The sequence below is a fragment of the Carcharodon carcharias genome, chromosome 29 (genome assembly GCF_017639515.1).
Source record: "Carcharodon carcharias isolate sCarCar2 chromosome 29, sCarCar2.pri, whole genome shotgun sequence".
Taxonomy (NCBI): domain Eukaryota; kingdom Metazoa; phylum Chordata; class Chondrichthyes; order Lamniformes; family Lamnidae; genus Carcharodon; species Carcharodon carcharias.
The window spans coordinates 8,953,159-8,980,100 of NC_054495.1; positions in this window are offsets into that span (position 1 = coordinate 8,953,159).

Consider the following 26,942-nt stretch of genomic DNA (forward strand, 5'->3'; position numbering starts at 1 on the left):
CCTATCTCTGTCACCTCCTCCAGCCACTACATCCCTCCCTATCTCTGTAACCTCCTCCAGCCTCCCTATCTCTGTCACGTCCTCCAGCACCTACAACCCTCCCTATCTCTGTACCCTACTCCAGCCCCTACAACCCTTTCTCTGTAACCACCTCCAGCCCCTACAACCCTCCCTTTCTCTGTAACCACCTCCAGCCCCTACAATCCTCCCTATCTCTGTACCCTCCTCCAGCCCCTACAACACTCCCTATCTCGGTAAACTCCTCCAGCCTCTACAGCCCTCCCTATCTCTGCAACCCCCTCTAGCCCCTACAACACTCCCTATCTTTGTAACCTCCTCCAGCCCCTATGACCCTCCCTATCTCTATAACCACCTCCAGCCCCTACAAGCCTCCCTATCTCTGTAACCTCCCCCCGCCCTTACAACCCTCCCTATCTCTGTAATGTCCTCCAGCCCCTACAACCCTCCCTATCTTGGTAACCTCCTCCAGCCCCTATGACCCTCCCTATCTCTATAACCACCTCCAGGCCCTACAATCCTCCCTATCTCTTTAACTTCATCCAGCCCCTACATGCCTCCCTATCTCTGTTAACTCCTCCAGCCCCTAAACCTTCCCCATGTCTTTTAACATTCTCCAGCCACTACAACCCTCCCTATCTCTGTCACCTCCTCCAGCCACTACATCCCTCCCTATCTCTGTACCCTCCTCCAGCCCCTACAACCCTACCTTTCTCTGTAACCACCTCTAGCCCCTTCAACCCTCCCTATCTCTGTAACCTCCTCCAGCCCCTACAACACTCCCTATCTCGGTAAACTCCTCCAGCCTCTACAACCCTCCCTATCTCTGCAACCCCCTCTAGCCCCTACAACCCTCCCTATCTTTGTAACCTCCTCCAGCCCCTATGACCCTCCCTATCTCTATAACCACCTCCAGCCCCTACAACCCTCCCTATCTCTGTAACCTCCCCCAGCCCCTACAACCCTCCCTATCTCTGTAACGTCCTCCAGCCTCTACAACCCTCCCTATCCCTGTAACCTCCTCCAGCCTCTACAACCCTCCCTATCTCTGTAACCTCCTCCAGCCTCTACAACCCTCGCTATCTCTGTAACCTCCTCCAGCCTCTACAACCCTCCCTATCCCTGTAACCTCCTCCAGCCTCGACAACCCTCCCTATCTCTGTAACCTCCTCCAGCCTCTACAACCCTCCCTATCCCTGTAACTTCCTCCAGCCTCTACAACCCTCCCTATCTCTGTAACCTCATAAAGCCCCTACAACCCTCCCTTTCTCTGTCACCTTCTCCAGCACCTACAACTCTCCCTATCTCTGTAAACACCTCCAGTCCCTACAACCCTCAATACCTCTGTACCCTCCTCCAGCTCCTCCAACCCTCCCTTTCTCTGTAACCACATCCAGCCCCTACATCCCTCCCTCTCTTTGTACCCTCCTTCAGCCCCTTACAATGCCCCAAATCTCCTAAACCACCTCCAGCCTCTTCATCCCTCCCTATCTCTGTAATCACCGCCAGCTCCTACATCCCTCCCTATCTCTGTACCCTCCTCCAGCCCCTACAACCCTCCCTATCTCTGTATCCCCCTCCAGCCCCTACAACCCTCCCTATCTCTGTAACCTCCTCCAGCCCCTACAAACCTCTCTATGTCTGCAACCTCTGCCAGCCCCTACAACCTTCCCGATCTCTATAAACTCCTCCAACCCCTACAACCCTCACTATCTCTGTAACCTACTCCGGCCTTGACCACCCTCCCTATCTCTGTAACCACCTCCAGCCCCTATGACCCTCCCTATCTCTATAACCGCCTCCATCCCCTACAATTCTCCCTATCTCTGTAACTTCCTCCAGCCCCTAAATGCCTCCCTATATCTGTTAACTCCTCCAGCCCCTACAACCTTCCCCATGTCTTTAACATTCTCCAGCTCCAACACTTCTTAACTCTCTAACCTCCCTCAGCCCCTACAACCCTCCCCATCTCTATAACCTCATCCAGCCCCTGCAACCCTCTCTATCTGTGTAAACTCCTCCAGACCCTACAACCCTCCCCATCTCTGTAACCTCCTCCAACCCCTACAACTGTCCCTATCTCTGTCACCTCCTCCAGCCCCTACATCCCTCCCTATCTCTGTAAACTCCTCCAGCCTCGACCATCCTCCCTATCTCTGTCACCTCCTCCAGCACCTACAACCCTCCCTATCTCTGTAACCTCCTCCAGTCCCTACTACATTCACTATCTCTGTACCCTCCTCCAGCCCCTACAACCCTCCCTATCACTGTAACCACCTCCAGCCCCAACAACCCTCCCTATCTCTGTAACCACCTCCAGCCCCTACAATCCTCCCTATCTCTGTACCCTCCTCCAGCCCCTACAACCCTCCCTATCTCGGTAAACTCCTCCAGCCTCTACAACCCTCCCTATCTCTGTAACCCCCTTTAGCCCCTACAACCCTCCCTATCTCTGTAACCTCCCCCAGTCCCTACAACCCTCCCTATCGCTGTAACGTCCTCCAGCCCCTACAACCCTCCCTATCTTGGTAACCTCCCCCAGCCCCTACAACCCTCCCTATTGCTGTAACGTCCTCCAGCCCCTACAACCCTCCCTATCTTGGTAACCTCCTCCAGCCCCTATGACCCTCCCTATCTCTATAACCACCTCCAGGCCCTACAATCCTCCCCATCTCTGTAACTTCCTCCAGCCCCTACATGCCTCCCTATCTCTGTTAACTCCTCCAGCCCATAAACCTTCCCCATGTCTTTTAACATTCTCCAGCCACTACAACCCTCCCTATCTCTGTCACCTCCTCCAGCCACTACATCCCTCCCTATCTCTGTACCCTCCTCCAGCCCCTACAACCCTACCTTTCTCTGTAACCACCTCTAGCCCCTTCAACCCTCCCTATCTCTGTAACCTCCTCCAGCCCCTACAACACTCCCTATCTCGGTAAACTCCTCCAGCCTCTACAACCCTCCCTATCTCTGCAACCCCCTCTAGCCCCTACAACCCTCCCTATCTTTGTAACCTCCTCCAGCCCCTATGACCCTCCCTATCTCTCTAACCACCTCCAGCCCCTACAACCCTCCCTATCTCTGTAACCTCCCCCAGCCCCTACAACCCTCCCTATCTCTGTAACGTCCTCCAGCCTCTACAACCCTCCCTATCCCTGTAACCTCCTCCAGCCTCTACAACCCTCCCTATCTCTGTAACCTCCTCCAGCCTCTACAACCCTCGCTATCTCTGTAACCTCCTCCAGCCTCTACAACCCTCCCTATCCCTGTAACCTCCTCCAGCCTCGACAACCCTCCCTATCTCTGTAACCTCCTCCAGCCTCTACAACCCTCCCTATCCCTGTAACTTCCTCCAGCCTCTACAACCCTCCCTATCTCTGTAACCTCATAAAGCCCCTACAACCCTCCCTTTCTCTGTCACCTTCTCCAGCACCTACAACTCTCCCTATCTCTGTAAACACCTCCAGTCCCTACAACCCTCAATACCTCTGTACCCTCCTCCAGCTCCTCCAACCCTCCCTTTCTCTGTAACCACATCCAGCCCCTACATCCCTCCCTCTCTTTGTACCCTCCTTCAGCCCCTTACAATGCCCCAAATCTCCTAAACCACCTCCAGCCTCTTCATCCCTCCCTATCTCTGTAATCACCGCCAGCTCCTACATCCCTCCCTATCTCTGTACCCTCCTCCAGCCCCTACAACCCTCCCTATCTCTGTATCCCCCTCCAGCCCCTACAACCCTCCCTATCTCTGTAACCTCCTCCAGCCCCTACAAACCTCTCTATGTCTGCAACCTCTGCCAGCCCCTACAACCTTCCCGATCTCTATAAACTCCTCCAACCCCTACAACCCTCACTATCTCTGTAACCTACTCCGGCCTTGACCACCCTCCCTATCTATGTAACCACCTCCAGCCCCTATGACCCTCCCTATCTCTATAACCGCCTCCATCCCCTACAATTCTCCCTATCTCTGTAACTTCCTCCAGCCCCTAAATGCCTCCCTATATCTGTTAACTCCTCCAGCCACTACAACCTTCCCCATGTCTTTAACATTCTCCAGCTCCAACCCTCCTTAACTCTCTAACCTCCCTCAGCCCCTACAACCCTCCCCATCTCTATAACCTCATCCAGCCCCTGCAACCCTCTCTATCTGTGTAAACTCCTCCAGACCCTACAACCCTCCCCATCTCTGTAACCTCCTCCAACCCCTACAACTGTCCCTATCTCTGTCACCTCCTCCAGCCCCTACATCCCTCCCTATCTCTGTAAACTCCTCCAGCCTCGACCATCCTCCCTATCTCTGTCACCTCCTCCAGCACCTACAACCCTCCCTATCTCTGTAACCTCCTCCAGTCCCTACTACATTCACTATCTCTGTACCCTCCTCCAGCCCCTACAACCCTCCCTATCACTGTAACCACCTCCAGCCCCAACAACCCTCCCTATCTCTGTAACCACCTCCAGCCCCTACAATCCTCCCTATCTCTGTACCCTCCTCCAGCCCCTACAACCCTCCCTATCTCGGTAAACTCCTCCAGCCTCTACAACCCTCCCTATCTCTGTAACCCCCTCTAGCCCCTACAACCCTCCCTATCTCTGTAACCTCCCCCAGTCCCTACAACCCTCCCTATCGCTGTAACGTCCTCCAGCCCCTACAACCCTCCCTATCTTGGTAACCTCCCCCAGCCCCTACAACCCTCCCTATTGCTGTAACGTCCTCCAGCCCCTACAACCCTCCCTATCTTGGTAACCTCCTCCAGCCCCTATGACCCTCCCTATCTCTATAACCACCTCCAGGCCCTACAATCCTCCCCATCTCTGTAACTTCCTCCAGCCCCTACATGCCTCCCTATCTCTGTTAACTCCTCCAGCCCATAAACCTTCCCCATGTCTTTTAACATTCTCCAGCCACTACAACCCTCCCTATCTCTGTCACCTCCTCCAGCCACTACATCCCTCCCTATCTCTGTAACCTCCTCCAGCCTCTACAACCCTCGCTATCTCTGTAACCTCCTCCAGCCTCTACAACCCTCCCTATCCCTGTAACCTCCTCCAGCCTCTACAACCCTCCCTATCTCTGTAACCTCCTCCAGCCTCTACAATCCTCCCTATCCCTGTAACTTCCTCCAGCCTCTACAACACACCCTATCTCTGTAACCTCATAAAGCCCCTACAACCCTCCCTTTCTCTGTCACCTTCTCCAGCACCTACAACTCTCCCTATCTCTGTAAACTCCTCCAGTCCCTACAACCCTCAATACCTCTGTACCCTCCTCCAGCTCCTCCAACCCTCCCTTTCTCTGTAACCACATCCAGCCCCTCCATCCCTCCCTCTCTTTGTACCCTCCTACAGCCCCTTACAATGCCCCAAATCTCCTAAACCACCTCCAGCCTCTTCATCCCTCCCTATCTCTGTAATCACCGCCAGCTCCTACATCCCTCCCTATCTCTGTACCCTCCTCCAGCCCCTACAACCCTCCCTATCTCTGTATCCCCCTCCAGCCCCTACAACCCTCCCTATCTCTGTAACTTCCTCCAGCCCCTACAAACCTCTCTATGTCTGCAACCTCTGCCAGCCCCTACAACCTTCCCGATCTCTATAAACTCCTCCAACCCCTACAACCCTCACTATCTCTGTAACCTACTCCGGCCTTGACCACCCTCCCTATCTCTGTAACCACCTCCAGCCCCTATGACCCTCCCTATCTCTATAACCGCCTCCATCCCCTACAATTCTCCCTATCTCTGTAACTTCCTCCAGCCCCTAAATGCCTCCCTATATCTGTTAACTCCTCCAGCCCCTACAACCTTCCCCATGTCTTTAACATTCTCCAGCTCCAACCCTCCTTAACTCTCTAACCTCCCTCAGCCCCTACAACCCTCCCCATCTCTATAACCTCATCCAGCCCCTGCAACCCTCTCTATCTGTGTAAACTCCTCCAGACCCTACAACCCTCCCCATCTCTGTAACCTCCTCCAACCCCTACAACTGTCCCTATCTCTGTCACCTCCTCCAGCCCCTACATCCCTCCCTATCTCTGTAAACTCCTCCAGCCTCGACCATCCTCCCTATCTCTGTCACCTCCTCCAGCACCTACAACCCTCCCTATCTCTGTAACCTCCTCCAGTCCCTACTACACTCACTATCTCTGTACCCTCCTCCAGCCCCTACAACCCTCCCTATCACTGTAACCACCTCCAGCCCCAACAACCCTCCCTATCTCTGTAACCACCTCCAGCCCCTACAATCCTCCCTATCTCTGTACCCTCCTCCAGCCCCTACAACCCTCCCTATCTCGGTAAACTCCTCCAGCTTCTACAACCCTCCCTATCTCTGTAACCCCCTCTAGCCCCTACAACCCTCCCTATCTCTGTAACCTCCCCCAGTCCCTACAACCCTCCCTATCGCTGTAACGTCCTCCAGCCCCTACAACCCTCCCTATATTGGTAACCTCCTCCAGCCCCTATGACCCTCCCTATCTCTATAATCACCTCCAGGCCCTACAATCCTCCCCATCTCTGTAACTTCCTCCAGCCCCTACATGCCTCCCTATCTCTGTTAACACCTCCAGCCCATAAACCTTCCCCATGTCTTTTAACATTCTCCAGCCACTACAACCCTCCCTATCTCTGTCACCACCTCCAGCCACTACATCCCTCCCTATCTCTGTAACCTCGTCCAGCCTCCCTATCTCTGTCACCTCCTCCAGCACCTACAACCCTCCCTATCTCTGTACCCTACTCCAGCCCCTACAACCCTACCTTTCTCTGTAACCACCTCCAGCCCCTACAACCCTCCCTATCTCTGTAACCACCTCCAGCCCCTACAATCCTCCCTATCTCTGTACCCTCCTCCAGCCCCTACAACACTCCCTATCTCGGTAAACTCCTCCAGCCTCTACAACCCTCCATATCTCTGCAACCCCCTCTAGCCCCTACAACCCTCCCTATCTTTGTAACCTCCTCCAGCCCCTATGACCCTCCCTATCTCTATAACCACCTCCAGCCCCTACAACCCTCCCTATCTCTGTAACCTCCCCCAGCCCCTACAACCCTCCCTATCTCTGTAACGTCCTCCAGCCCCTACAACCCTCCCTATCTTGGTTACCTCCTCCAGCCCCTATGACCCTCCCTATCTCTATAACCACCTCCAGGCCCTACAATCCTCCCTATCTCTGTAACTTCCTCCAGCCCCTACATGCCTCCCTATCTCTGTTAACTCCTCCAGCGCCTAAACCTTCCCCATGTCTTTTAACATTCTCCAGCCACTACAACCCTCCCTATCTCTGTCACCTCCTCCAGCCACTACATCCCTCCCTATCTCTGTAACCTCCTCCAGCCTCCCTATCTCTGTCACGTCCTCCAGCACCTACAACCCTCCCTATCTCTGTACCCTACTCCAGCCCCTAGAACCCTTTCTCTGTAACCACCTGCAGCCCCTACAACCCTCCCTATCTCTGTAACCACCTCCAGCCCCTACAATCCTCCCTATCTCTGTACCCTCCTCCAGCCCCTACAACACTCCCTATCTCGGTAAACTCCTCCAGCCTCTACAGCCCTCCCTATCTCTGCAACCCCCTCTAGCCCCTACAACACTCCCTATCTTTGTAACCTCCTCCAGCCCCTATGACCCTCCCTATCTCTATAACCACCTCCAGCCCCTACAACCCTCCCTATCTCTGTAACCTTCCCCCGCCCTTACAACCCTCCCTATCTCTGTAATGTCCTCCAGCCCCTACAACCCTCCCTATCTTGGTAACCTCCTCCAGCCCCTATGACCCTCCCTATCTCTATAACCACCTCCAGGCCCTACAATCCTCCCTATCTCTTTAACTTCATCCAGCCCCTACATGCCTCCCTATCTCTGTTAACTCCTCCAGCCCCTAAACCTTCCCCATGTCTTTTAACATTCTCCAGCCACTACAACCCTCCCTATCTCTGTCACCTCCTCCAGCCACTACATCCCTCCCTATCTCTGTAACCTCCTCCAGCCTCCCTATCTCTGTCACCTCCTCCAGCACCTACAACCCTCCCTATCTCTGTACCCTCCTCCAGCCCCTACAACCCTACCTTTCTCTGTAACGACCTCTAGCCCCTTCAACCCTCCCTATCTCTGTAACCTCCTCCAGCCCCTACAACCCTCCCTATCTCGGTAAACTCCTCCAGCCTCTACAACCCTCCCTATCTCTGCACCCCCCTCTAGCCCCTACAACCCTCCCTATCTTTGTAACCTCCTCCAGCCCCTATGACCCTCCCTATCTCTATAACAACCTCCAGCCCCTACAACCCTCCCTATCTCTGTAACCTCCCCCAGCCCCTACAACCCTCCCTATCTCTGTAACGTCCTCCAGCCTCTACAACCCTCCCTATCCCTGTAACCTCCTCCAGCCTCTACAACCCTCCCTATCTCTGTAACCTCCTCCAGCCTCTACAACCCTCGCTATCTCTGTAACCTCCTCCAGCCTCTACAACCCTCCCTATCCCTGTAACCTCCTCCAGCCTCGACAACCCTCCCTATCTCTGTAACCTCCTCCAGCCTCTACAACCCTCCCTATCCCTGTAACTTCCTCCAGCCTCTACAACCCTCCCTATCTCTGTAACCTCATAAAGCCCCTACAACCCTCCCTTTCTCTGTCATCTTCTCCAGCACCTACAACTCTCCCTATCTCTGTAAACTCCTCCAGTCCCTACAACCCTCAATACCTCTGTACCCTCCTCCAGCTCCTCCAACCCTCCCTTTCTCTGTAACCACATCCAGCCCCTACATCCCTCCCTCTCTTTGTACCCTCCTTCAGCCCCTTACAATGCCCCAAATCTCCTAAACCACCTCCAGCCTCTTCATCCCTCCCTATCTCTGTAATCACCGCCAGCTCCTACATCCCTCCCTATCTCTGTATCCCCCTCCAGCCCCTACAACCCTCCCTATCTCTGTAACCTCCTCCAGCCCCTACAAACCTCTCTATGTCTGCAACCTCTGCCAGCCCCTACAACCTTCCCGATCTCTATAAACTCCTCCAACCCCTACAACCCTCACTATCTCTGTAACCTACTCCGGCCTTGACCACCCTCCCTATCTCTGTAACCACCTCCAGCCCCTATGACCCTCCCTATCTCTATAACCGCCTCCATCCCCTACAATTCTCCCTATCTCTGTAACTTCCTCCAGCCCCTAAATGCCTCCCTATATCTGTTAACTCCTCCAGCCCCTACAACCTTCCCCATGTCTTTAACATTCTCCAGCTCCAACCCTCCTTAACTCTCTAACCTCCCTCAGCCCCTACAACCCTCCCCATCTCTATAACCTCATCCAGCCCCTGCAACCCTCTCTATCTGTGTAAACTCCTCCAGACCCTACAACCCTCCCCATCTCTGTAACCTCCTCCAACCCCTACAACTGTCCCTATCTCTGTCACCTCCTCCAGCCCCTACATCCCTCCCTATCTCTGTAAACTCCTCCAGCCTCGACCATCCTCCCTATCTCTGTCACCTCCTCCAGCACCTACAACCCTCCCTATCTCTGTAACCTCCTCCAGTCCCTACTACACTCACTATCTCTGTACCCTCCTCCAGCCCCTACAACCCTCCCTATCACTGTAACCACCTCCAGCCCCTACAATCCTCCCTATCTCTGTACCCTCCTCCAGCCCCTACAACCCTCCCTATCTCGGTAAACTCCTCCAGCCTCTACAACCCTCCCTATCTCTGTAACCCCCTCTAGCCCCTACAACCCTCCCTATCTCTGTAACCTCCCCCAGTCCCTACAACCCGCCCTATCGCTGTAACGTCCTCCAGCCCCTACAACCCTCCCTATCTTGGTAACCTCCCCCAGCCCCTACAACCCTCCCTATTGCTGTAACGTCCTCCAGCCCCTACAACCCTCCCTATCTTGGTAACCTCCTCCAGCCCCTATGACCCTCCCTATCTCTATAACCGCCTCCATCCCCTACAATTCTCCCTATCTCTGTAACTTCCTCCAGCCCCTAAATGCCTCCCTATATCTGTTAACTCCTCCAGCCCCTACAACCTTCCCCATGTCTTTAACATTCTCCAGCTCCAACCCTCCTTAACTCTCTAACCTCCCTCAGCCCCTACAACCCTCCCCATCTCTATAACCTCATCCAGCCCCTGCAACCCTCTCTATCTGTGTAAACTCCTCCAGACCCTACAACCCTCCCCATCTCTGTAACCTCCTCCAACCCCTACAACTGTCCCTATCTCTGTCACCTCCTCCAGCCCCTACATCCCTCCCTATCTCTGTAAACTCCTCCAGCCTCGACCATCCTCCCTATCTCTGTCACCTCCTCCAGCACCTACAACCCTCCCTATCTCTGTAACCTCCTCCAGTCCCTACTACACTCACTATCTCTGTACCCTCCTCCAGCCCCTACAACCCTCCCTATCACTGTAACCACCTCCAGCCCCTACAATCCTCCCTATCTCTGTACCCTCCTCCAGCCCCTACAACCCTCCCTATCTCGGTAAACTCCTCCAGCCTCTACAACCCTCCCTATCTCTGTAACCCCCTCTAGCCCCTACAACCCTCCCTATCTCTGTAACCTCCCCCAGCCCCTACAACCCTCCCTATTGCTGTAACGTCCTCCAGCCCCTACAACCCTCCCTATCTTGGTAACCTCCTCCAGCCCCTATGACCCTCCCTATCTCTATAACCACCTCCAGGCCCTACAATCCTCCCCATCTCTGTAACTTCCTCCAGCCCCTACATGCCTCCCTATCTCTGTTAACTCCTCCAGCCCATAAACCTTCCCCATGTCTTTTAACATTCTCCAGCCACTACAACCCTCCCTATCTCTGTCACCTCCTCCAGCCACTACATCCCTCCCTATCTCTGTAACCTCCTCCAGCCTCCACAACCCTCGCTATCTCTGTAACCTCCTCCAGCCTCTACAACCCTCCCTATCCCTGTAACCTCCTCCAGCCTCTACAACCCTCCCTATCCCTGTAACTTCCTCCAGCCTCTACAACCCTCCCTATCTCTGTAACCTCATAAAGCCCCTACAACCCTCCCTTTCTCTGTCACCTTCTCCAGCACCTACAACTCTCCCTATCTCTGTAAACTCCTCCAGTCCCTACAACCCTCAATACCTCTGTACCCTCCTCCAGCTCCTCCAACCCTCCCTTTCTCTGTAACCACATCCAGCCCCTACATCCCTCCCTCTCTTTGTACCCTCCTTCAGCCCCTTACAATGCCCCAAATCTCCTAAACCACCTCCAGCCTCTTCATCCCTCCCTATCTCTGTAATCACCGCCAGCTCCTACATCCCTCCCTATCTCTGTACCCTCCTCCAGCCCCTACAACCCTCCCTATCTCTGTATCCCCCTCCAGCCCCTACAACCCTCCCTATCTCTGTAACCTCCTCCAGCCCCTACAAACCTCTCTATGTCTGCAACCTCTGCCAGCCCCTACAACCTTCCCGATCTCTATAAGCTCCTCCAACCCCTACAACCCTCACTATCTCTGTAACCTACTCCGGCCTTGACCACCCTCCCTATCTCTGTAACCACCTCCAGCCCCTATGACCCTCCCTATCTCTATAACCGCCTCCATCCCCTACAATTCTCCCTATCTCTGTAACTTCCTCCAGCCCCTAAATGCCTCCCTATATCTGTTAACTCCTCCAGCCCCTACAACCTTCCCCATGTCTTTAACATTCTCCAGCTCCAACCCTCCTTAACTCTCTAACCTCCCTCAGCCCCTACAACCCTCCCCATCTCTATAACCTCATCCAGCCCCTGCAACCCACTCTATCTGTGTAAACTCCTCCAGACCCTACAACCCTCCCCATCTCTGTAACCTCCTCCAACCCCTACAACTGTCCCTATCTCTGTCACCTCCTCCAGCCCCTACATCCCTCCCTATCTCTGTAAACTCCTCCAGCCTCGACCATCCTCCCTATCTCTGTCACCTCCTCCAGCACCTACAACCCTCCCTATCTCTGTAACCTCCTCCAGTACCTACTACACTCACTATCTCTGTACCCTCCTCCAGCCCCTACAACCCTCCCTATCACTGTAACCACCTCCAGCCCCAACAACCCTCCCTATCTCTGTAACCACCTCCAGCCCCTACAATCCTCCCTATCTCTGTACCCTCCTCCAGCCCCTACAACCCTCCCTATCTCGGTAAACTCCTCCAGCCTCTACAACCCTCCCTATCTCTGTAACCCCCTCTAGCCCCTACAACCCTCCCTATCACTGTAACCTCCCCCAGTCCCTACAACCCTCCCTATCGCTGTAACGTCCTCCAGCCCCTACAACCCTCCCTATCTTGGTAACCTCCCCCAGCCCCTACAACCCTCCCTATTGCTGTAACGTCCTCCAGCCCCTACAACCCTCCCTATCTTGGTAACCTCCTCCAGCCCCTATGACCCTCCCTATCTCTATAACCACCTCCAGGCCCTACAATCCTCCCCATCTCTGTAACTTCCTCCAGCCCCTACATGCCTCCCTATCTCTGTTAACTCCTCCAGCCCATAAACCTTTCCCATGTCTTTTAACATTCTCCAGCCACTACAACCCTCCCTATCTCTGTCACCTCCTCCAGCCACTACATCCCTCCCTATCTCTGTAACCTCCTCCAGCCTCCCTATCTCTGTCACCTCCTCCAGCACCTACAACCCTCCCTATCTCTGTACCCTACTCCAGCCCCTACAACCCTACCTTTCTCTGTAACCACCTCCAGCCCCTACAACCCTCCCTATCTCTGTAACCACCTCCAGCCCCTACAATCCTCCCTATCTCTGTACCCTCCTCCAGCCCCTACAACACTCCCTATCTCGGTAAACTCCTCCAGCCTCTACAACCCTCCCTATCTCTGCAACCCCCTCTACCCCTACAACCCTCCCTATCTTTGTAACCTCCTCCAGCCCCTATGACCCTCCCTATCTCTATAACCACCTCCAGCCCCTACAACCGTCCCTATCTCTGTAACCTCCCCCAGCCCCTACAACCCTCCCTATCTCTGTAACGTCCTCCAGCCCCTACAACCCTCCCTATCTTGGTAACCTCCTCCAGCCCCTATGACCCTCCCTATCTCTGTTAACTCCTCCAGCGCCTAAACCTTCCCCATGTCTTTTAACATTCTCCAGCCACTACAACCCTCCCTATCTCTGTCACCTCCTCCAGCCACTACATCCCTCCCTATCTCTGTAACCTCCTCCAGCCTCCCTATCTCTGTCACCTCCTCCAGCACCTACAACCCTCCCTATCTCTGTACCCTCCTCCAGCCCCTACAACCCTACCTTTCTCTGTAACCACCTCCAGCCACTACATCCCTCCCTATCTCTGTACCCTCCTCCAGCCCCTACAACCAACCCTATCTCTGTAACCTCCCCTAGCCCCTACAACCCTCCCTATCTCGGTAATCTCCTCCAGCCTCGATCACCCTCCCTATCTCTGTAACCTCCTCCAGCCCCTATGAATCTCCCTATCTCTATAACCACCTCCAGCCCCTACATGCCTCCCTATCTCTGTTAACTCCTCCAGCCCCTACAACCTTCCCCATGTCTTTAGAATTCTCCAGTACCTACAACCCTCCTTATCTCTCTAACCTCCCTCAGCCCCTACAACCCTCCCCATCTCTGTAACCTGCTCCTGCTCCAACAACCCTTCCTATCTCTGTAACCTCTTTCTACCCCTACAACACTCCCCACCTCTGTAATCTCCTCCAGCCCCTACAAACCTCCATTTGTCTGCAACCTCCTCCAGCCCCTGCAACCCTCCCTATCTCTGTAAATTCCTCCAGACCCTACAACCCTCCCCATCTCTGTAACATCCTCCAGCCCCGACCACCCTCCCTATCTCTGTCAAATCCTCCAGTCCCTACAACGCTCCATATGTCTGTACCCTCCTCCAGCCACTACAACCCTCCCTTTCTCTGTAACCACCTCCAGCCCCTACATCCCTTCCTATCTCTGTACCCTCCTCCAGCTCCTTACAATGCTCCCTATCTCCTAAACCACCTCCAGCCCCTAAATCCCTCCCTATCACTATACCCACCTCCAGCTCCTACAACCGTCCCGATTTCTGTACCCTGCTCCAGCCCCTACAACCCTCCCTATCTCTGTCACTTCCCCCAGCACATACAACTTTCCCTATCTCGGTAAACTCCTCTCATCCCTACAACCCTCCCTATCTCTGTACCCTCCTCCAGCCCCTACAATGCTCCCTATCTCTGTAACCACTCCAGCCGCTACATCCCTCCCTATCTCTGTGCCTTCGTCCAGCCACTACAACCCTCCCTATCTCTGTAACCACCTCCAGGCCCTACAACCCTCCCTATCTCTGTAACCTCCTCCAGGCCCTACAATCCTCCCTATGTCTGCAACCTCTGCCAGCCCCTACAACCCTCCCTATCTCTATAAACTCCTCCAACCCCTACAACCCTCACTATCTCTGTAACCTACTCCAGCCTTGACCACCCTCCCTATCTCTGTAACCACCTCCAGCCCCTATGACCCTCCCTATCTCTATAACCGCCTCCAGCCCCTACAATCCTCCCTATCTCTGTAACTTCCTCCAGCCCCTAAATGCCTCCCTATCTCTGTTAACTCCTCCAGCCCCTACAACCTTCCCCATGTCTTTAACATTCTCCAGCTCCAACCCTCCTTAACTCTCTAACCTCCCTCAGCTCCTACAACACTCCCCATCTCTATAATCTCATCCAGCCCCTGCAACCCTCTCTATCTTTGTAAACTCCTCCAGCCCCTACAACCCTCCCCATCTCTGTAACCTCCTCCAACCCCTACAACTGTCCCTATCTCTGTCACCTCCTCCAGCCCCTACATCCCTCCCTATCTCTGTAAACTCCTCCAGCCTCGACCTATCTCTGTCACCTCCTCCAGCACCTACAACCCTCCCTATCTCTGTAACCTCCTCCAGTCCCTACTACACTCACTATCTCTGTACCCTCCTCCAGCCCCTACAACCCTCCCTATCACTGTAACCACCTCCAGCCCCAACAACCCTCCCTATCTCTGTAACCACCTCCAGCCCCTACAATCCTCCCTATCTCTGTACCCTCCTCCAGCCCCTACAACCCTCCCTATCTTGGTAAACTCCTCCAGCCTCTACAACCCTCCCTATCTCTGCAACCCCCTCTAGCCCCTACAACCCTCCCTATCTCTGTAACCTCCCCCAGCCCCTACAACCCTCCCTATCGCTGTAACGTCCTCCAGCCCCTACAACCCTCCCTATCTTGGTAACCTCCTACAGCCCCTATGACCATCCCTATCTCTATAACCACCTCCAGGCCCTACAATCCTCCCCATCTCTGTAACTTCCTCCAGCCCCTACATGCCTCCCTATCTCTGTTAACTCCTCCAGCCCATAAACCTTCCCCATGACTTTTAACATTCTCCAGCCAATACAACCCTCCCTATCTCTGTCACGTCCTCCAGCCACTACATCCCTCCCTATCTCTGTAACCTCCTCCAGCCTCCCTATCTCTGTCATGTCCTCCAGCACCTACAACCCTCCCTATCTCTGTACCCTACTCCAGCCCCTACAACCCTTTCTCTGTAACCACCTCCAGCCCCTACAACCCTCCCTATCTCTGTAACCACCTCCAGCCCCTACAATCCTCCCTATCTCTGTACCCTCCTCCAGCCCCTACAACACTCCCTATCTCGGTAAACTCCTCCAGCCTCTACAACCCTCCCTATCTCTGCAACCCCCTCTAGCCCCTACAACACTCCCTATCTTTGTAACCTCCTCCAGCCCCTATGACCCTCCCTATCTCTATAACCACCTCCAGGCCCTACAATCCTCCCTATCACTGTAACTTCCTCCAGCCCCTACATGCCTCCCTATCTCTGTTAACTCCTCCAGCCCCTAAACCTTCCCAATGTCTTTTAACATTCTCCAGCCACTATAACCCTCCCTATCTCTGTCACCTCCTCCAGCCACTACATCCCTCCCTATCTCTGTAACCTCCTCCAGCCTCCCTATCTCTGTCACCTCCTCCAGCACCTACAACCCTCCCTATCTCTGTACCCTCCTCCAGCCCTACAACCCTACCTTTCTCTGTAAACACCTCTAGCCCCTTCAACCCTCCCTATCTCTGTAACCTCCTCCAGCCCCTACAACCCTCCCTATCTCGGTAAACTCCTCCAGCCTCTACAACCCTCCCTATCTCTGCAACCCCCTCTAGCCACTACAACCCTCCCTATCTCTGTAACCTCCTCCAGCCCCTATGACCCTCCCTATCTCTATAACCACCTCCAGCCCCTACAACCCTCCCTATCTCTGTAACCTCCCCCAGCACCTACAACCCTCCCTATCTCTGTAACGTCCTCCAGCCTCTACAACACTCCCTATCCCTGTAACCTCCTCCAGTCCCTACTACACTCACTATCTCTGTACCCTCCTCCAGCCCCTACAACCCTCCCTATCACTGTAACCACCTCCAGCCCCAACAACCCTCCCTATCTCTGTGACCACCTCCAGCCCCTACAATCCTCCCTATCTCTGTACCCTCCTCCAGCCCCTACAACCCTCCCTATCTTGGTAAACTCCTCCAGCCTCTACAACCCTTCCTATCTCTGCAACCCCCTCTAGCCCCTACAACCCTCCCTATCTCTGTAACCTCCCCCAGCCCCTACAATCCTCCCCATCTCTGTAACTTCCTCCAGCCCCTACATGCCTCCCTATCTCTGTTAACTCCTCCAGCCCACAAACCTTCCCCATGACTTTTAACATTCTCCAGCCAATACAACCCTCCCTATCTCTGTCACCTCCTCCAGCCACTACATCCCTCCCTATCTCTGTAACCTCCTCCAGCCTCCCTATCTCTGTCACGTCCTCCAGCACCTACAACCCTCCCTATCTCTGTACCCTACTCCAGACCCTACAACCCTTTCTCTGTAACCACCTCCAGCCCCTACAACCCTACCTATCTCTGTAACCACCTCCAGCCCCTACAATCCTCCCTATCTCTGTACCATCCTCCAGCCCCTACAACACTCCCTATCTCGGTAAACTCCTCCAGCCTCTACAACCCTCCCTATCTCTGCAACCCCCTCTAGCCCCTACAACACTCCCTATCTTTGTAACCTCCTCCAGCCCCTATGACCCTCCCTATCTCTATAACCACCTCCAGCCCCTACAACCTTCCCTATCTCTGTAATCTCCCCCCGCCCTTACAACCCTCCCTATCTCTGTAATGTCCTCCAGCCCCTACAACCCTCCCTATCTTGGTAACCTCCTCCAGCCCCTATGACCCTCCCTATCTCTATAACCACCTCCAGGCCCTACAATCCTCCCTATCTCTGTAACTTCCTCCAGCCCCTACATGCCTCCCTATCTCTGTTAACTCCTCCAGCCCCTAAACCTTCCCCATGTCTTTTAACATTCTCCAGCCACTACAACCCTCCCTATCTCTGTCACCTCCTCCAGCCACTACATCCCTCCCTATCTCTGTAACCTCCTCCAGCCTCCCTATCTCTGTACCCTCCTCCAGCCCCTACAACCCTACCTTTCTCTGTAACCACCTCTAGCCCCTTCAACCCTCCCTATCTCTGTAGCCTCCTCCAGCCCCTACAACCCTCCCTATCTCGGTAAACTCCTCCAGCCTCTACAACCCTCCCTATCTCTGTAACCCCCTCTAGCCCCTACAACCCTCCCTATCTTTGTAACCTCCTCCAGCCCCTATGACCCTCCCTATCTCTATAACCACCTCCAGCCCCTACAACCCTCCCTATCTCTGTAACCTCCCCCAGCCCCTACAACCCTCCCTATCACTGTAACGTCCTCCAGCCTCTACAACCCTCCCTATCCCTGTAACCTCCTCCAGCCTCTACAACCCTCCCTATCTCTGTAACCTCCTCCAGCCTCTACAACCCTCGCTATCTCTGTAACCTCCTCCAGCCTCTACAACCCTCCCTATCCCTGTAACCTCCTCCAGCCTCTACAACCCTCCCTATCTCTGTAACCTCCTCCAGCCTCTACAACCCTCCCTATCCCTGTAACTTCCTCCAGCCTCTACAACCCTCCCTATCTCTGTAACCTCATAAAGCCCCTACAACCCTCCCTTTCTCTGTCACCTTCTCCAGCACCTACAACTCTCCCTATCTCTGTAAACTCCTCCAGTCCCTACAACCCTCAATACCTCTGTACCCTCCTCCAGCTCCTCCAACCCTCCCTTTCTCTGTAACCACATCCAGCCCCTACATCCCTCCCTCTCTTTGTACCCTCCTTCAGCCCCTTACAATGCCCCAAATCTCCTAAACCACCTCCAGCCTCTTCATCCCTCCCTATCTCTGTAATCACCGCCAGCTCCTACATCCCTCCCTATCTCTGTACCCTCCTCCAGCCCCTACAACCCTCCCTATCTCTGTATCCCCCTCCAGCCCCTACAACCCTCCCTATCTCTGTAACCTCCTCCAGCCCCTACAAACCTCTCTATGTCTGCAACCTCTGCCAGCCCCTACAACCCTCCCTATCTCTATAAACTCCTCCAACCCCTACAACCCTCACTATCTCTGTAACCTACTCCGGCCTTGACCACCCTCCCTATCTCTGTAACCACCTCCAGCCCCTATGACCCTCCCTATCTCTATAACCGCCTCCAGCCCCTACAATTCTCCCTATCTCTGTAACTTCCTCCAGCCCCTAAATGCCTCCCTATATCTGTTAACTCCTCCAGCCCCTACAACCTTCCCCATGTCTTTAAATTCTCCAGCTCCAACCCTCCTTAACTCTCTAACCTCCCTCAGCCCCTACAACCCTCCCCATCTCTATAACCTCATCCAGCCCCTGCAACCCTCTCTATCTGTGTAAACTCCTCCAGACCCTACAACCCTCCCCATCTCTGTAACCTCCTCCAACCCCTACAACTGTCCCTATCTCTGTCACCTCCTCCAGCCCCTACATCCCTCCCTATCTCTGTAAACTCCTCCAGCCTCGACCATCCTCCCTATCTCTGTCACCTCCTCCAGCACCTACAACCCTCCCTATCTCTGTAACCTCCTCCAGTCCCTACTACACTCACTATCTCTGTACCCTCCTCCAGCCCCTACAACCCTCCCTATCACTGTAACCACCTCCAGCCCCAACAACCCTCCCTATCTCTGTAACCACCTCCAGCCCCTACAATCCTCCCTATCTCTGTACCCTCCTCCAGCCCCTACAACCCTCCCTATCTCGGTAAACTCCTCCAGCCTCTACAACCCTCCCTATCTCTGCAAGCCCCTCTAGCCCCTACAACCCTCCCTATCTCTGTAACCTCCCCCAGCCCCTACAACCCTCCCTATCGCTGTAACGTCCTCCAGCCCCTACAACCCTCCCTATCTTGGTAACCTCCTCCAGCCTCTATGACCATCCCTATCTCTATAAACACCTCCAGGCCCTACAATCCTCCCCATCTCTGTAACTTCCTCCAGCCCCTACATGCCTCCCTATCTCTGTTAACTCCTCCAGCCCATAAACCTTCCCCATGACTTTTAACATTCTCCAGCCACTACAACCCTCCCTATCTCTGTCACCTCCTCCAGCCACTACATCCCTCCCTATCTCTGTAACCTCCTCCAGCCTCCCTATCTCTGTCACCTCCTCCAGCACCTACAACCCTCCCTATCTCTGTACCCTACTCCAGCCCCTACAACCCTACCTTTCTCTGTAACCACCTCCAGCCCCTACAACCCTCCCTATCTCTATAACCACCTCCAGCCCCTACAATCCTCCCTATCTCTGTACCCTCCTCCAGCCCCTACAACACTCCCTATCTCGGTAAACTCCTCCAGCCTCTACAACCCTCCCTATCTCTGCAACCCCCTCTAGCCCCTACAACCCTCCCTATCTTTGTAACCTCCTCCAGCCCCTATGACCCTCCCGATCTCTATAACCACCTCCAGCCCCTACAACCCTCCCTATCTCTGTAACCTCCCCCAGCCCCTACAACCCTCCCTATCTCTGTAACGTCCTCCAGCCCCTACAACCCTCCCTATCTTGGTAACCTCCTCCAGCCCCTATGACCCTCCCTATCTCTATAACCACCTCCAGGCCCTACAATCCTCCCTATCTCTGTAACTTCCTCCAGCCCCTACATGCCTCCCTATTTCTGTTAACTCCTCCAGTGCCTAAACCTTCCCCATGTCTTTTAACATTCTCCAGCCACTACAACCCTCCCTATCTCTGTCACCTCCTCCAGCCACTACATCCCTCCCTATCTCTGTAACCTCCTCCAGCCTCCCTATCTCTGTCACCTCCTCCAGCACCTACAATCCTCCCTATCTCTGTAACTTCCTCCAGCCCGTACATGCCTCCCTATCTCTGTTAACTCCTCCAGCGCCTAAACTTTCCCCATGTCTTTTAACATTCTCCAGCCACTACAACCCTACCTTTCTCTGTAACCACCTCCAGCCACTACATCCCTCCCTATCTCTGTAATCTCCTCCAGCCTCGATCACCCTCCCTATCTCTGTAACCTCCTCCAGCCCCTATGAATCTCCCTATCTCTATAACCACCTCCAACCCCTACATGCCTCCCTATCTCTGTTAACTCCTCCAGCCCCTACAACCTTCCCCATGTCTTTAGAATTCTCCAGCACCTACAACCCTCCTTATCTCTCTAACCTCCCTCAGCCCCTACAACCCTCCCCATCTCTGTAACCTGCTCCTGCTCCAACAACCCCTCCTATCTCTGTAACCTCTTTCTACCCCTACAACACTCCCCACCTCTGTAATCTCCTCCAGCCCCTACAAACCTCCATTTGTCTGCAACCTCCTGCAGCCCCTGCAACCCTCCCTATCTCTGTAAATTCCTCCAGACCCTACAACCCTCCCCATCTCTGTAACATCCTCCAGCCCCGACCACCCTCCCTATCTCTGTCAACTCCTCCAGTCCCTACAACCCTCCATATGTCTGTACCCTCCTCCAGCCACTACAACCCTCCCTTTCTCTGTAACCACCTCCAGCCCCTACTTCCCTTCCTATCTCTGTACCCTCCTCCAGCTCCTTACAATGCTCCCTATCTCCTAAACCACCCCCAGCCCCTAAATCCCTCCCTATCACTATACCCACCTCCAGCTCCTACAACCGTCCCGATTTCTGTACCCTCCTCCAGCCCCAACAGCCCTCCCTATCTCTGTAACCTCTTCCAGCCCCTACAACCCTCCCTATCTCTGTCACTTCCCCCAGCACATATAACTTTCCCTATCTCGGTAAACTCCTCTCATCCCTACAACCCTCCCTATCTCTGTACCCTCCTCCAGCCCCTACAATGCTCCCTATCTCTGTAACCACTCCAGCCCCTACATCCCTCCCTATCTCTGTGCCTTTGTCCAGCCACTACAACCCTCCCTATCTTTGTAACCACCTCCAGGCCCTACAACCCTCTCTATCTCTGTAACCTCCTCGAGCCCCTACAATCCTCCCTATCTCTGTAACCTCCTCCAGCCTCCCTATCTCTGTCACCTCCTCCAGCACCTACAACCCTCCCTATCTCTGTACCCTCCTCCAGCCCCTACAACCCTACCTTTCTCTGTAACCACCTCTAGCCCCTTCAACCCTCCCTATCTCTGTAGCCTCCTCCAGCCCCTACAACCCTCCCTATCTCGGTAAACTCCTCCAGCCTCTACAACCCTCCCTATCTCTGTAACCCCCTCTAGCCCCTACAACCCTCCCTATCTTTGTAACCTCCTCCAGCCCCTATGACCCTCCCTATCTCTATAACCACCTCCAGCCCCTACAACCCTCCCTATCTCTGTAACCTCCCCCAGCCCCTACAACCCTCCCTATCACTGTAACGTCCTCCAGCCTCTACAACCCTCCCTATCCCTGTAACCTCCTCCAGCCTCTACAACCCTCCCTATCTCTGTAACCTCCTCCAGCCTCTACAACCCTCGCTATCTCTGTAACCTCCTCCAGCCTCTACAACCCTCCCTATCCCTGTAACCTCCTCCAGCCTCTACAACCCTCCCTATCTCTGTAACCTCCTCCAGCCTCTACAACCCTCCCTATCCCTGTAACTTCCTCCAGCCTCTACAACCCTCCCTATCTCTGTAACCTCATAAAGCCCCTACAACCCTCCCTTTCTCTGTCACCTTCTCCAGCACCTACAACTCTCCCTATCTCTGTAAACTCCTCCAGTCCCTACAACCCTCAATACCTCTGTACCCTCCTCCAGCTCCTCCAACCCTCCCTTTCTCTGTAACCACATCCAGCCCCTACATCCCTCCCTCTCTTTGTACCCTCCTTCAGCCCCTTACAATGCCCCAAATCTCCTAAACCACCTCCAGCCTCTTCATCCCTCCCTATCTCTGTAATCACCGCCAGCTCCTACATCCCTCCCTATCTCTGTACCCTCCTCCAGCCCCTACAACCCTCCCTATCTCTGTATCCCCCTCCAGCCCCTACAACCCTCCCTATCTCTGTAACCTCCTCCAGCCCCTACAAACCTCTCTATGTCTGCAACCTCTGCCAGCCCCTACAACCCTCCCTATCTCTATAAACTCCTCCAACCCCTACAACCCTCACTATCTCTGTAACCTACTCCGGCCTTGACCACCCTCCCTATCTCTGTAACCACCTCCAGCCCCTATGACCCTCCCTATCTCTATAACCGCCTCCAGCCCCTACAATTCTCCCTATCTCTGTAACTTCCTCCAGCCCCTAAATGCCTCCCTATATCTGTTAACTCCTCCAGCCCCTACAACCTTCCCCATGTCTTTAAATTCTCCAGCTCCAACCCTCCTTAACTCTCTAACCTCCCTCAGCCCCTACAACCCTCCCCATCTCTATAACCTCATCCAGCCCCTGCAACCCTCTCTATCTGTGTAAACTCCTCCAGACCCTACAACCCTCCCCATCTCTGTAACCTCCTCCAACCCCTACAACTGTCCCTATCTCTGTCACCTCCTCCAGCCCCTACATCCCTCCCTATCTCTGTAAACTCCTCCAGCCTCGACCATCCTCCCTATCTCTGTCACCTCCTCCAGCACCTACAACCCTCCCTATCTCTGTAACCTCCTCCAGTCCCTACTACACTCACTATCTCTGTACCCTCCTCCAGCCCCTACAACCCTCCCTATCACTGTAACCACCTCCAGCCCCAACAACCCTCCCTATCTCTGTAACCACCTCCAGCCCCTACAATCCTCCCTATCTCTGTACCCTCCTCCAGCCCCTACAACCCTCCCTATCTCGGTAAACTCCTCCAGCCTCTACAACCCTCCCTATCTCTGCAAGCCCCTCTAGCCCCTACAACCCTCCCTATCTCTGTAACCTCCCCCAGCCCCTACAACCCTCCCTATCGCTGTAACGTCCTCCAGCCCCTACAACCCTCCCTATCTTGGTAACCTCCTCCAGCCTCTATGACCATCCCTATCTCTATAAACACCTCCAGGCCCTACAATCCTCCCCATCTCTGTAACTTCCTCCAGCCCCTACATGCCTCCCTATCTCTGTTAACTCCTCCAGCCCATAAACCTTCCCCATGACTTTTAACATTCTCCAGCCACTACAACCCTCCCTATCTCTGTCACCTCCTCCAGCCACTACATCCCTCCCTATCTCTGTAACCTCCTCCAGCCTCCCTATCTCTGTCACCTCCTCCAGCACCTACAACCCTCCCTATCTCTGTACCCTACTCCAGCCCCTACAACCCTACCTTTCTCTGTAACCACCTCCAGCCCCTACAACCCTCCCTATCTCTATAACCACCTCCAGCCCCTACAATCCTCCCTATCTCTGTACCCTCCTCCAGCCCCTACAACACTCCCTATCTCGGTAAACTCCTCCAGCCTCTACAACCCTCCCTATCTCTGCAACCCCCTCTAGCCCCTACAACCCTCCCTATCTTTGTAACCTCCTCCAGCCCCTATGACCCTCCCGATCTCTATAACCACCTCCAGCCCCTACAACCCTCCCTATCTCTGTAACCTCCCCCAGCCCCTACAACCCTCCCTATCTCTGTAACGTCCTCCAGCCCCTACAACCCTCCCTATCTTGGTAACCTCCTCCAGCCCCTATGACCCTCCCTATCTCTATAACCACCTCCAGGCCCTACAATCCTCCCTATCTCTGTAACTTCCTCCAGCCCCTACATGCCTCCCTATTTCTGTTAACTCCTCCAGTGCCTAAACCTTCCCCATGTCTTTTAACATTCTCCAGCCACTACAACCCTCCCTATCTCTGTCACCTCCTCCAGCCACTACATCCCTCCCTATCTCTGTAACCTCCTCCAGCCTCCCTATCTCTGTCACCTCCTCCAGCACCTACAATCCTCCCTATCTCTGTAACTTCCTCCAGCCCGTACATGCCTCCCTATCTCTGTTAACTCCTCCAGCGCCTAAACTTTCCCCATGTCTTTTAACATTCTCCAGCCACTACAACCCTACCTTTCTCTGTAACCACCTCCAGCCACTACATCCCTCCCTATCTCTGTAATCTCCTCCAGCCTCGATCACCCTCCCTATCTCTGTAACCTCCTCCAGCCCCTATGAATCTCCCTATCTCTATAACCACCTCCAACCCCTACATGCCTCCCTATCTCTGTTAACTCCTCCAGCCCCTACAACCTTCCCCATGTCTTTAGAATTCTCCAGCACCTACAACCCTCCTTATCTCTCTAACCTCCCTCAGCCCCTACAACCCTCCCCATCTCTGTAACCTGCTCCTGCTCCAACAACCCCTCCTATCTCTGTAACCTCTTTCTACCCCTACAACACTCCCCACCTCTGTAATCTCCTCCAGCCCCTACAAACCTCCATTTGTCTGCAACCTCCTGCAGCCCCTGCAACCCTCCCTATCTCTGTAAATTCCTCCAGACCCTACAACCCTCCCCATCTCTGTAACATCCTCCAGCCCCGACCACCCTCCCTATCTCTGTCAACTCCTCCAGTCCCTACAACCCTCCATATGTCTGTACCCTCCTCCAGCCACTACAACCCTCCCTTTCTCTGTAACCACCTCCAGCCCCTACTTCCCTTCCTATCTCTGTACCCTCCTCCAGCTCCTTACAATGCTCCCTATCTCCTAAACCACCCCCAGCCCCTAAATCCCTCCCTATCACTATACCCACCTCCAGCTCCTACAACCGTCCCGATTTCTGTACCCTCCTCCAGCCCCAACAGCCCTCCCTATCTCTGTAACCTCTTCCAGCCCCTACAACCCTCCCTATCTCTGTCACTTCCCCCAGCACATATAACTTTCCCTATCTCGGTAAACTCCTCTCATCCCTACAACCCTCCCTATCTCTGTACCCTCCTCCAGCCCCTACAATGCTCCCTATCTCTGTAACCACTCCAGCCCCTACATCCCTCCCTATCTCTGTGCCTTTGTCCAGCCACTACAACCCTCCCTATCTTTGTAACCACCTCCAGGCCCTACAACCCTCTCTATCTCTGTAACCTCCTCGAGCCCCTACAATCCTCCCTATCTCTGTAACCTCCTCCAGCCTCCCTATCTCTGTCACCTCCTCCAGCACCTACAACCCTCCCTATCTCTGTACCCTCCTCCAGCCCCTACAACCCTACCTTTCTCTGTAACCACCTCTAGCCCCTTCAACCCTCCCTATCTCTGTAGCCTCCTCCAGCCCCTACAACCCTCCCTATCTCGGTAAACTCCTCCAGCCTCTACAACCCTCCCTATCTCTGTAACCCCCTCTAGCCCCTACAACCCTCCCTATCTTTGTAACCTCCTCCAGCCCCTATGACCCTCCCTATCTCTATAACCACCTCCAGCCCCTACAACCCTCCCTATCTCTGTAACCTCCCCCAGCCCCTACAACCCTCCCTATCACTGTAACGTCCTCCAGCCTCTACAACCCTCCCTATCCCTGTAACCTCCTCCAGCCTCTACAACCCTCCCTATCTCTGTAACCTCCTCCAGCCTCTACAACCCTCGCTATCTCTGTAACCTCCTCCAGCCTCTACAACCCTCCCTATCCCTGTAACCTCCTCCAGCCTCTACAACCCTCCCTATCTCTGTAACCTCCTCCAGCCTCTACAACCCTCCCTATCCCTGTAACTTCCTCCAGCCTCTACAACCCTCCCTATCTCTGTAACCTCATAAAGCCCCTACAACCCTCCCTTTCTCTGTCACCTTCTCCAGCACCTACAACTCTCCCTATCTCTGTAAACTCCTCCAGTCCCTACAACCCTCAATACCTCTGTACCCTCCTCCAGCTCCTCCAACCCTCCCTTTCTCTGTAACCACATCCAGCCCCTACATCCCTCCCTCTCTTTGTACCCTCCTTCAGCCCCTTACAATGCCCCAAATCTCCTAAACCACCTCCAGCCTCTTCATCCCTCCCTATCTCTGTAATCACCGCCAGCTCCTACATCCCTCCCTATCTCTGTACCCTCCTCCAGCCCCTACAACCCTCCCTATCTCTGTATCCCCCTCCAGCCCCTACAACCCTCCCTATCTCTGTAACCTCCTCCAGCCCCTACAAACCTCTCTATGTCTGCAACCTCTGCCAGCCCCTACAACCCTCCCTATCTCTATAAACTCCTCCAACCCCTACAACCCTCACTATCTCTGTAACCTACTCCGGCCTTGACCACCCTCCCTATCTCTGTAACCACCTCCAGCCCCTATGACCCTCCCTATCTCTATAACCGCCTCCAGCCCCTACAATTCTCCCTATCTCTGTAACTTCCTCCAGCCCCTAAATGCCTCCCTATATCTGTTAACTCCTCCAGCCCCTACAACCTTCCCCATGTCTTTAAATTCTCCAGCTCCAACCCTCCTTAACTCTCTAACCTCCCTCAGCCCCTACAACCCTCCCCATCTCTATAACCTCATCCAGCCCCTGCAACCCTCTCTATCTGTGTAAACTCCTCCAGACCCTACAACCCTCCCCATCTCTGTAACCTCCTCCAACACCTACAACTGTCCCTATCTCTGTCACCTCCTCCAGCCCCTACATCCCTCCCTATCTCTGTAAACTCCTCCAGCCTCGACCA